This window comes from Labrus bergylta, chromosome 2 (genome assembly GCF_963930695.1).
Source record: "Labrus bergylta chromosome 2, fLabBer1.1, whole genome shotgun sequence".
NCBI lineage: Eukaryota > Metazoa > Chordata > Actinopteri > Labriformes > Labridae > Labrus > Labrus bergylta.
The window spans coordinates 32,625,059-32,637,871 of NC_089196.1; the positions used below are offsets into that span (position 1 = coordinate 32,625,059).

The 12,813-nt window shown below is 42.6% G+C and overlaps 2 protein-coding genes across 2 annotated transcripts in view; one reads left to right on the forward strand and one right to left on the reverse strand.

Annotated features, from left to right (window-relative positions):
• Positions 1-12,813, reverse strand: part of LOC136181101 (NLR family CARD domain-containing protein 3-like) — a 785,212-nt gene that overhangs the window by 273,994 nt on the left and 498,405 nt on the right. The window lies entirely within an intron of this gene.
• The window catches only part of LOC136181122 (NLR family CARD domain-containing protein 3-like), a 236,446-nt gene that overhangs the window by 186,154 nt on the left and 37,479 nt on the right, over positions 1-12,813 (forward strand). The gene's annotated exons all lie outside the window — the stretch shown is intronic.

A 12,813-nucleotide genomic window follows, 5' to 3' on the forward strand; every position in this document is an offset into this window, starting at 1 on the left:
CACACACACACACACACACACACACACACACACACAGTGGCTCATGCTCAGGGCTCAGTGTGCATGTGTGTGTGTGTGGGGGGAGCGAGTGAGGAGAGAGAGTACGAGGTGAGAGAGTGTGTTCACCACAAGGGTCAACCTCCGGTCTCGAAAAATGAAGCCTATGCTTAAGTATAAAAAACTGCAGTTCCTCGAGGTTCTGCTTGAGGCTGGCTGCAGAAGCGCCGGAAGTGCCATAAGCCCACAGACAAAAAAGCCCGTTTTTACCACAGGAATCAACATGTTTACAGCCAAAAGGCAAAAGTTTCTTCAATGAAAGGTTTAGTCAAAGTGCTTCAGAAGAAACTTCTAATTTCATTGGAATGTGCCTCTCTTCTTTCTGATCTCGAAGATGTTCCAAGAGAGATCTTTCAAAGACTAAAAAAGAAGAAGTCTGTGTTTTCAGAGAATCTGAAACAATTCGCCACAACACTGCACTTCTACTCTCTGAAAGCCTATGACTATGTCAGAGAGAAATTTCTTTTGGCTTTGCCTCATCCACAAACCATAAGAAAGTGGTATAGTAGCATCTCTGCAGATCCTGGATTTACTGTTGCTTCTTTCACAGCTTTAAAAAGTCATGTTGCTGATCAGAAAGGATTAGGTAAGGACACAGTTTGCTCATTGATGATGGATGAAATGTACATTCATAAGCAGACTGAGTTTGGGGGGGACCAAATTCACGGCTATGTTGACATCGGAGCTGGTGAAATTGAAAACGTAATTGCAACACAAGCATTGGTCCTCATGGTTGTTGCAGTTAATGCGTCTTGGAAGATCCCCATTGCTTACTTCCTCATCAACAGCATGACCGGACAAGAGAGAGCAAACATTGTCCGAGAGAGCCTAGTTAGGCTTCATGAAATCGGTGTTAGGGGTGTCTCATTGACATGTGATGAACCATCTCAAAACTTTGCAATGGTCAAAGAGCTTGGTGCCAAGTTGGACCTCGTGGACATGAAACCTTTCTTTTTCCATCCTGAAGATCTCACACAAAAAGAATGTGGCCAACTCCTTTTTGATGTTTTGTTTTTTTATATAATAATGCTATAGAACAACATTGAAACTGTTACTTGGAGCCTGCATGAACGGGGCACAAGTAACTTTCAATGTCTGCCGTTTAGAAAGTGCACATGTTGTCACAAGTGAACAGAAATCTTGAATGTTCAGAGCTGGAATTAAAACAATAATTGAACTTAGAGCCTGCATGTACGGGGCCTTAGTTCTTAGTGAAAAGACTTTCTTTCTTTTTTCTCAGAAAAACCCACCGATTACATAGATGATTATCAGTTGGAGTCTGCATGAACGGGGCCCAACTTTTCTATTAAAAATCTACTGGGATGCTACTTCAAGACATAATGAAAATAGAATTCTCAAAACTGTACATAGAGCCTTTAAAGAGAAACCTCACCTCACCACTACTTAAAGCCAATGTCAGATAAAAACTGAACACATGAATGACTGTCTTTTAGAGTCTGCATGAACGGGGCCTAAGATGATGTTGATCTGTTAATCATTTTCAGTGTCAGATTCGTTGTAGTTAAACTATGTACATAGTTTATGGAATTGTTTGTCCAATTAAACGTTTACTTCAAATTTTAAATGTCTACAAAAAATACATATTAAAGAGTTTACCTATAAACAAAAAAAACTTCAAGATGTTCAAATGTACTGTATGTTAAATTTTCTGATTTGTATTATAGAGTTCACCAACACATTTTTGGATCTCCAGGTTTGATAAAAATGTTATATATTAATATTTAAGTTATGTATTTTGAATTGATTGTTAATTTTGCTGAGGGTTTTTGGAAATTGTTATTGTTACATAGTTGTTATAAGGTAGATAAACATACTTCCTGATTTATTTTGTGATTAATTTTGTCCCCATTGCTCACCCTCGGGTTCAGTAATAGTGCGTAACTTTTGCATTGTTGTTGTATTCTTGCTTTTCATTTTCACATGTCCTGTGCTGTATAGTGTCTCGTGCGTTTGTCCCGTGTTACATGTTCCTACTCTTGGCCTGCACCTTGTCGTGGTGAGTGGGCTTTCAACCAAGACAGGCCATACTGCATGTTTAAAACCAGAGTTTTAACCTCTCATTTTCTCTCTCATGTAGGATGTAGGACACCAGGGAGTTGTGTTTCAACAACCTCGCAAGTGTGACAAGCAAGGCATGGTTCAAAGGTTGAAGGTATTACTAGTTTCAAGAAAAAAACTCTGATTTTAAAAATTATTGTTTTTAATGTTAGCTTTGTTGTTGTGAATTCCATGTTATATATATCTTCTTCCTTTAGGAATATTTATTTCTCATTCCATCGTTGTCTTGATCACTGTCACATGTGAGCTGTTCAAACAATAATCCAGACATGTCCATTTACAATCACTCCTGTTACCTCATAGTGTGGCGTACAGCGGTCAAAAAAGTGTAATTGCTCCCCGTCTAGCAACACCTGACACCCCAGTGATAGTTCCTACCTATATAGAGTTTCACCTTAACCTGAAGGCGACACCTGCTGGAACAATTTGTGTTTGCACTTCATAAACATGGCTCCTACAGTGGTGTTGTTTGTCATTCCCTGTCTGTTTAATCCTCATGTGTCTCTCTCCTGTCTGTGTGAGTTTGGTGGGCGGGGTTCATGTTCTCAGGCGGCACCAGGTGCAGCTCGTTGGTCATCAGGATCTCTACTACAAAGACTTCCCTCTGCTTCACCTCGCCGCCAGATTGTTTCACCAGCTCGCGTGGTATTGTACTCTCTTGGCTTCTCTGTGATTACTAGTTCTCGTTGTGATAGCTTGTGTAGCTAACCCCTTTTTTCTTCTCTGCCTTGCGTCAGATAGCTGTTTGTGTTTTTTGCTTCACCTCACCTGTGCTTTTGGGACACCACACTGGGATCACAGACACTGCCACTTGGAACCTCGCACTACCCCTCCCCTTGCACTTTTTGAGTCACATTTAGAATAAACTTTTTGTAACTTTATCCTGCCTATCTGAGTCGTGCTTTTGGGTCCAGAATTTGTACTAATCGTATCAGGAGTCTCCTACTAGTTCCCATTTCTTAACCTCTTATAACTGTAATACATTGGTTCTTTTTGATATATTTTATAAATATAAATGATCTGCTTTTTAATACTTCCCTTAATTGTTAACATTAAAACTCTTCTATATTCGAGGATAAGCACATCATTTGTATAGTTTAGATGGGTAAACTAGACGATATTATGTGATATTGATCTAGGAAGACCACATTTCTGAATGATTTTTAAACATTTTTCTAATCACACATAATTAATGTAATTTACTCTGGTTGAATCTTGATTTTGATTGTTTTGAATTTGTATATGGGGACTTCTTGTGGCAGATATTGAAACAGAAAGAGCAGAAATCTCTCCACTTTCCATTATTAGAGATAAAGGAAGGGTTTTTGTATCTAAAGCAAGTAACAAAAGGCATGCTCTAAAAATTATTATAGCTCTGGTGTCAGGGACATTTAGTTGTCTTTAATTATAAAGCTAAATACTCTTCCTACCCAAACAGATATTAACTGCATTACTATTTGGTAAAAAAAAAAAAGGTAAAAAGAATGAAAATGTATACTCATAAGTAGAGACAAAGGAGTGAATATACATAGAATACTTTTTTTAATAAAAAATAAATAACCACCAAAATAAATAACAAACCTGGTGCAAAAACAAATAGGGGTGATAGTTATTGTCCTCACGGGCACACATTTACGGTGTGGTGTAATTTCCAGCAAGGAGACTGCCATCGATGGGACTGCAGGAACAGACGGGGGACTGCAGGAACAGACGGGGGACTGCAGGAACAGACGGGGGACTGCAGGAACAGACGGGGGACTGCAGGAACAGCGAGGGACTGCGGGAACAGACGGGGGACTGCAGGAACAGACGGGGGACTGCAGGAACAGCAAGGGACTGTAGGAACAGACGAGGGACTGCAGGAACAGACGAGGGACTGCAGGAACAGCGAGGGACTGCAGGAACAGACGAGGGACTGCAGGAACAGCAAGGGACTGCAGGAACAGCAAGGGACTGTAGGAACAGCAAGGGACTGTAGGAACAGCAAGGGACTGCAGGAACAGCGAGGGACTGCAGGAACAGATGGGGGACTGCAGGAACAGACGGGGGACTGCAGGAACAGCAAGGGACTGTAGGAACAGACGAGGGACTGCAGGAACAGACGAGGGACTGCAGGAACAGCGAGGGACTGCAGGAACAGACGAGGGACTGCAGGAACAGCAAGGGACTGCAGGAACAGCAAGGGACTGTAGGAACAGCAAGGGACTGCAGGAACAGCAAGGGACTGCAGGAACAGCAAGGGACTGTAGGAACAGCAAGGGACTGTAGGAACAGCAAGGGACTGCAGGAACAGCAAGGGACTGCAGGAACAGCAAGGGACTGCAGGAACAGCAAGGGACTGTAGGAACAGCAAGGGACTGTAGGAACAGACGAGGGACTGCAGGAACAGCGAGGGACTGCAGGAACAGCAAGGGACTGTAGGAACAGACGAGGGACTGCAGGAACAGCGAGGGACTGCAGGAACAGCGAGGGACTGCAGGAACAGACGAGGGACTGCAGGAACAGTGAGGGACTGCAGGAACAGACGGGGGACTGGAGGAACAGCGAGGGACTGCAGGAACAGACGGGGGACTGCAGGAACAGCGAGGGACTGCAGGAACAGACGGGGGACTGCAGGAACAGACGAGGGACTGCAGGAACAGGAACTCACTCAGGCTTCAAACGTTCATATTTACATAACATATGTATGGTGACAGCTATGTCCATCATGAGCCCAGAGAGCTGCAAAGAGTGGGTGGTTGGTTGGGGGGGGGACACAGTGTCATGGCTACAGAAGCGGATGTTTAACAAAAGTATAAAGAAACTCAACATTAGCCATGGCAGTGGGCTATGAATTTGGCATCTAAAAAAAGGTCCTAAAGGCCACTTTCAAATTCCAGTGCAGTTTCACTGTATTTGGAAGTGGTCTTTAAGGCAATGAGCAAAATTACTTAAAAATATATCATTTCCCCTAGATGTGAAATGAACTCCATCTTTCAAAAATAGCCCAGGACTGTCATGTCTAATTTGAGGGTGCTCAATCATTGCATCGCTTATGGATCCAACAAATGTAGCCATAACACTGTTGACAAACCTACGAGATTTGTCGATCTTCCCCGGATGGATGCCATGCCTCCACTGGCACCTCTGGGTGAGGGCAGACAACATGATCTTCATGCCAGGGTGTCGTGCGTGGAGTTGCTGAAGGTCCTCCTTCATCATATTGAGCAGCACGACACCACTGACATGTCCCATGCTGCTGCCCCCACAATGAATGATGAGGCCATCCGGGGGAGACCTCCTTCGGAGTGAGTTTTCAAAGAAGGGAAGGAGGCCTTTCCAGCGAAGTCCACCCCAGCCGAACCAACTCATGTGGACGTTCTTCAGGCCCAGGTTCCTTCCCTCAGTCTCTGCAGCTCTCTGGGCACCTCGACGGACACAGCTGTCACCAATAATCCACACGGTGTCTAAGGGAGAAATACAAAAATGTTCAATTAATGCCTCAGACAAGACAAAATGTACAGTTAACTACATGTGACAGCTCAGGCTGTTTTTTTGTTATTAGCCTCATCTGCAGGAATAATATTGAACAAGTTAGCTGCAGCTCATAATAATAGATGCCAGTCTTAAAATACAATTTATTCTAATACTTACAGGTTTTGGCGGGTGAAGCTGACACTCCATCACTGTCCACAGACTCCATGACTTCAGAGGATTCTATAGAAAATAAATATCTTATGATTAATATAAAATATTTATTTTTTAGTTGTCATGTTCACCGTCATCACTGTTGACATCAGTAAATATAAGACACAGACATTCCTCTTTTTGTCAGAACAGTAACATGAACTGTATGCTTTGTAATATTGATTTCTTCTGGATGTCTCACATGTTTATTTACAGTTTATGTCTAACAGTAGGTTCATCAACAACAACGAAAAGAAAAGAAAAGAAGCGCCAAAGATCTTTCTTTTATGGTTTTCAAATAGACTTCTAAACTTTAAACATGTTATTACACCCAAGTAATGATTTGTAACACAATGTGAGAATTTTAATGTAAAGATTAGCCTCAAACTGTTTCTTACATTTTATGTTACAACTTTGTTAATGTTTTGTTCTACTAACCCGGACAAAGTCACTGCTGTGACTAATAACCACCGGTAATACATTTTTTAAAAGTGTAGTTTTAAGACTTTAATTATATATTTGGGTTGAAGATAATTGGTTTTAACTGTGTTATAGAAAAGTTAAATCTTAACTTACTGTTTATAGTTATGGACGAGTGGGAGCAGGACAGCAATAGCAGATAGAGCAGTTGTTAGCAATGCTGTGACGTAGCCTGCTAGGCTGCTAGCGTCAAGCTCGTCGGTCGCGTCGGTCGGTCGGTGAACTTTGGTCCCGCCCACAGTCCCGCCTTACTGCTGTTACTAGGTTGATCCAAAGTTAGGTTGAGACAGCAAATCCAATATGGATGCGGCCGTCGATTGGACTCATTTGCTGCCTATGTAACAGACGGGTCAGGGTTCGTCCAGGAATATTTACAGTCTATGGTTCTTCAGGTGTGAGCGAGAGGCACGTTATGATGCCGGGGACCGGAGCAGAATAAGCAGGAGAATGTATCAACTTGGAGAGGGAGGGGGGCACGGGGGTAAACTCCCCCACTCACTCCTTTCACGCCGTTATCATCCGCAACATGATACAATGTTTGCCCCACACACACAAATACACACACACACACACACACACACACACACAAATACACACACACACTTGAGTCCCCACAGTTCGCCGAGTCGGGTGACGAGGCTTTTATAGGTTTGGTGACGTGGGGCTGTACTCCTACGTCATACTGTACTCCAAAAAAACTGTTAGAGTTTTTCAAACAGAAGGGCAGACACTATGCACATTTCTAACACAATATTTCAAATTTCAATACTTTGTACTCAAATGTCGAGATTGGGACTTGGATTGATCCATAACACTACTTAATACTCAAATACAGAGGTTTAGAGTTGAAGAAAGTGGTTTTAGGGTTTAGTTACTCTTTAACCAGAGCTGTCTCAGTGCTGCGGTTTGGTCCAAAACCTGACTGGAAGACATCCAAACAGTTGTTCAATATCAAGAAGTTATTTAACTTCTGAAACACAGCTTTGTCTATCATTTGACCTAACAGAGGAAGATTTGATATAGGCCTGTAATTATTCATTATTGTCTAGATTGTTCTTTTCTAGTAGTGGCTTGATGACTGCTGTTTTCAGGGCCTGTGGGAAGACACCTGAGAGACAAGTTTACCATTTGTAACAGATCTGGAGCCATGACTCCTCCTCCTGCTGCCAATATCAAGACAGCAGGAGGAGGACTTTAATTGTTTAATTGTCACTTGTTTTTTATTGGTGAGATCAGAACAATACAGACATTAAAGAAGGGGGTCCATTGTTTTTCTGTAATGTAGAACATTTAACCCCCATTACCACCCCCACCCCCCATTATCACACCCCCCAACCATGAAACAGACCAGCTGGACAGAGTGAACAGAGTCAGCTGATCTTCAGTCAGCAGTGTTTCTCAGACCGACAGACCACACAGAGACACTGAAGAACCAAGAGACCAGAACATAAACCCAGGATAGAGAGGTTCAGTGAATGTGGTGTTTAAGGTGTGGAGGTGGATCAGTGTGTCAGAGGAGACTCTGTAGAAGGACAGAGAGCCAGCAGGACAGTCCACATACACTGCTACTCTGTGAGAGACAGAGGAGGAAGAGGAGGAGGAGGAGGAGGAGGAGGAGGAGATCTCTGTTCTTCTGTTATTGTGCCTGACAGAGTAACCTTCATCAGAGCAGATCAGACTCCAGGACTGATCATTATCTCCAAACAAACATTCAGCTCTGTCTCTTCTCCTTCTGATTCCTCTGTAACTCACTGATACATTAACCTTTCCTCTCCACTCGACCTCCCAGTAACAGCGACCAGTCAGACCAGTCCTACACAGCAGCTGAGGCCAGTATTCAAATCTGTCTGGATGATCAGGATATGACTGAAGCTCCTCCACACGTGTCACCTTCCTGTTGTTGTCAGACAGTTTCAGGTTTCTGCTCACTGTGTTTGTGTCCAGTTCCAGCTCACAGGCGTCTGATGGAGAGAACGAGACACAACACAGCTGCAGGTTATCATCTGTTCATTCATCAACAACTTTACTGACACTTACTGATAGGGGTGTAAAGGTACACGTACTCAGACCGGACCGTTTCAGTACAGGACTGATCCGAGTACGCGTGGAACAAAAGTGATTTAATCTGTGTTCCCACACGGACCGCAAAGCAGAAGCACACCTCAGGGTGGAGGAAGGCTGCGGCTGCTGGTATGGGACACAGCTTTTAGTTAATAACTTGTAAAAAAGTTCAAACATAAACTGTGCAAACTGTGCAGATTAGTAGTTCCTCGAGTCCTGTTGGTCTGGACAGTTGCGTATAACCGGGATGGAGTTCTTTTTACAGACTTACTCTTAAGTTTTGTTTTCATTTTCAGCGATGATCCCGCTCAAACTAAGAGCAAAAGGGGAGGGGGAGACGCGTCTGTGTGGGAGAATAACCTGCAGCAGAGACGTGCTGTCAGGGGAGGCAGGTGAGGCTCGTCATCATCAAAAGTAAAAAACAAATAATCATTAAATCAAATAAATATTAATATTTTTCTACTGATCTGTGTTATAAATGTTATTTCTGTACGATTCCAAAAAATGTTCAATAATTTTCATGATCAAAATCTCTGAATTTGCATATTTCCGGCTCCGATGCGAGGTGAGGCAGCGACGAGTTGTGCCTCATCCCAGATTGCGCAATCCCTCACAAACTGGGTCGAGCGTATGCCATTTGCTTTCTTACTGTTTGTCACCAATGTAATGTTTGTAGACACTTCTATTATACGTCCTCACTTTCCATAGAATAAGTAATGTATTTCACCTGTTTTTAACATATTTAGTCTAATTTGACATAAAACCGCACTGAAAAAGCATGAGGTGAGGCAGCTGCTTCACCTGAAGGGGGCGTGCGTCAGGTTGCGTGAGGCTCATAAGACCAAGAGTTTATGCTTGGTTTGATGGTTGCTCCTCTTCTATGCAGATTTTTTATATAAAAAAGATTTTATATCTAAGCTTAAAGATTTCTCAATTTTTCAATCAAAACATGAAGTGATAAATAATGAAGACTTTTAAAACTAAAAGAAGGTAAGGAGGACTTTTACAACAAAGTCACAGATATTTTAGTCCAGAAGGATAGGTGAATGGACTTTGTTTACAAGTAAAGGTAAGACCATGAATACACCGCAGTATATGCCTACTTTTATTTTTATTGAATGAGTATGAATTGTGGAATTGCAATGGAAAAAACATTTCTGAGGCGCTATAAATGTAACGTTCTTCCTTTGCCAAATATGCACCTTCCCTCTATGTGTGTGTAAATAATGCTGATATGAAATAAAACACAACCAGTAGTCAATGTGCAAGCTGCCAATTGAATGGTGAATTTAAGCTACTCTATAAATGGGTTCATATATTTGTAAATCTGACTGAAAAAGTCAGTGCCTCACCAGCCATGAACCTCGCCGCACGTCACTGACCTGCAGCATGATAGAATGAACACCTCCCTCCCCATTCCCACAATAATGGACAAAGAGACGTTGACAAGACGAGAGTAGTGTGCCGTTGTTGTTCAGAGGACATCGGGTACGTCACAGGCAACACTTATTAAAGCACTTGAAAAGGCACCACGCGAACGTAAACATCACTGCAACTAGGAAAAAACAGACAGCCTTTTGCTAGTAATTCTAAACGGGCCAAAGCCATAAAAAATGCCATTGAAGTTCTTATATCAACAGAGGAAAATATTAATAGTTCTGAAACTACACTGTCCCAGATGTGATTAGGTTTATTATGTGCTCAAAGAGCATTCAAAAAAGTGTTGCCTTCATAAACTAAAAGGTGGAAGTGTAATTAATAACAAATATTTTTATTAGGGCTGGGCAACGATTAAAAGTTTTAATCGCGTTAATCGCATGAGTTCCTGTGATTAATCGCGATTAATTGCATTGTTATACGCAAAATCCAATAATGAATTCAAAAGTAGTGTATAGCGCACTTTTATTGTAAATGTACTTCTCAACTTAAACAATGTAATCAAAGCAAATAAATACAAAACTAAAGCTTATTGCATTGGTTGCAGTGTGGACACAGAGTGGTGTGGGTCTCCTCTCTGACTGCAGCTGGGTCTGCTGCTCGAGGCTACACTGACAGCCTGTGAGTGCTTTTGGAAGGGGGAGGGGCTCACGGCAGCACCCGCTGCTCGTTGAGTAACTGCAGAGCAATACGTGCTTTCACGTCAGTTTCTTACACCAAAAAAGTCTCCAATAACACCAGAAAAAGTCGCTAGATTTGTCGCTAGTAGCTGTTGACAAAAAAAGTCCCCAAGGCGGTTTGGAAAGTCGCCAGATTTAGCGAGAAAGTCGCCAAGTTGGCAACACTGTTTCCTCTTTCCTGTGAGCGCCGCAGCATACATGCGCAGCAGTAAGCAACATACGAGGCTCGCTCACGATGGAATTTTACAAAATAAAAGCCAGTGAGCAACAGACTTTTACAATAAGAAAATAAACAATAAAAACTGCGTTAAATAACTAAAATAACACGTTAACGTGCCCAGCCCTACTTAAAACACTTCGTTACCTCAAAGGGATTGAAGGAACTTTCCCTAACTCTATCAGTAAGTGTCAGTAAAGTTGTTGATGAATGAACAGATGATAACCTGCAGCTGTGTTGTGTCTCGTTCTCTCCATCAGACGCCTGTGAGCTGGAACTGGACACAAACACAGTGAACAGAGACCTGAAACTGTCTGACAACAACAGGAAGGTGACATGGGGGGAGGAGCTTCAGTCATATCCTGATCATCCAGACAGATTTGATAACTGGTGTCTTCAGCTGCTGTGTAGGACTGGTCTGACTGGTCGCTGTTACTGGGAGGTCGAGTGGAGAGGAGAGGTTGATGTATCAGTGAGTTACAGAGGAATCAGAAGGAGAGGAGGCAGAGCTGAATGTTGGTTTGGATTTAATGATCAGTCCTGGAGTCTGATCTGCTCTGACGAAGGTTACTCTGTCTGTCACAATAACATAAGAACAGAGATCTCCTCCTCCTCCTCTGTCTCTCACAGAGTAGCAGTGTATGTGGACTGTCCTGCTGGCTCTCTGTCCTTCTACAGAGTCTCCTCTGACACACTGATCCACCTCCACACCTTCAACACCACATTCACTGAACCTCTCTATCCTGGGTTTGGGTTCTGGTCTCCTGGTTCTTCAGTGTCTCTGTGTGGTCTGTCAGTCTGAGAAACACTGCTGACTGAAGATCAGCTGACTCTGTTCACTCTGTCCAGCTGGTCTGTTTCATGGTTGGGGGGTGTGATAATGGGGGGTGGGGGTGGTAATGGGGGTTAAATGTTCTACATCACAGAAAAACAATGGACCCCCTTCTTTAATGTCTGTATTGTTCTGATCTCACCAATAAAAAACAAGTGACAATTAAACAATTAAAGTCCTCCTCCTGCTGTCTTGATATTGGCAGCAGGAGGAGGAGTCATGGCTCCAGATCTGTTACAAATGGTAAACTTGTCTCTCAGGTGTCTTCCCACAGGCCCTGAAAACAGCAGTCATCAAGCCACTACTAGAAAAGAACAATCTAGACAATAATGAATAATTACAGGCCTATATCAAATCTTCCTCTGTGAGGTCAAATGATAGACAAAGCTGTGTTTCAGAAGTTAAATAACTTCTTGATATTGAACAACTGTTTGGATGTCTTCCAGTCAGGTTTTGGACCAAACCGCAGCACTGAGACAGCTCTGGTTAAAGAGTAACTAAACCCTAAAACCACTTTCTTCAACTCTAAACCTCTGTATTTGAGTATTAAGTAGTGTTATGGATCAATCCAAGTCCCAATCTCGACATTTGAGTACAAAGTATTGAAATTTGAAATATTGTGTTAGAAATGTGCATAGTGTCTGCCCTTCTGTTTGAAAAACTCTAACAGTTTTTTTGGAGTACAGTATGACGTAGGAGTACAGCCCCACGTCACCAAACCTATAAAAGCCTCGTCACCCGACTCGGCGAACTGTGGGGACTCAAGTGTGTGTGTGTGTGTGTATTTGTGTGTGTGGGGCAAACATTGTATCATGTTGCGGCTGATAACGGCGTGAAAGGAGTGAGTGGGGGAGTTTACCCCCGTGCCCCCCTCCCTCTCCAAGTTGATACATTCTCCTGCTTATTCTGCTCCGGTCCCCGGCATCATAACGTGCCTCTCGCTCACACCTGAAGAACACACTCTCTCACCTCGTACTCTCTCTCCTCACTCGCTCCCCCCACACACAGTCTAAAGTGTTTCATGACATCTGTTTAAACACAGACAGAACCTCAGTCTAAGTTCTTCTTGGGAAACACTTTATATGAAGGTCCTTGAAATAAGCTGTTATTACCATCAAATCTGCTGTATAAGACACACTTTAAACCCTCAGGCATCAGTTTAATTTACTACCCTCTTCAGTCATTAAGGACAAAAATGTCCACTTCCAAAAATCTGCTATAAAAATAGAACAGATTACTTTTTTTTTTTTGCTTTTTTCTGCATAAATCTCTTAAACAACTTCAGCCCTGCTCAAAACTACCAA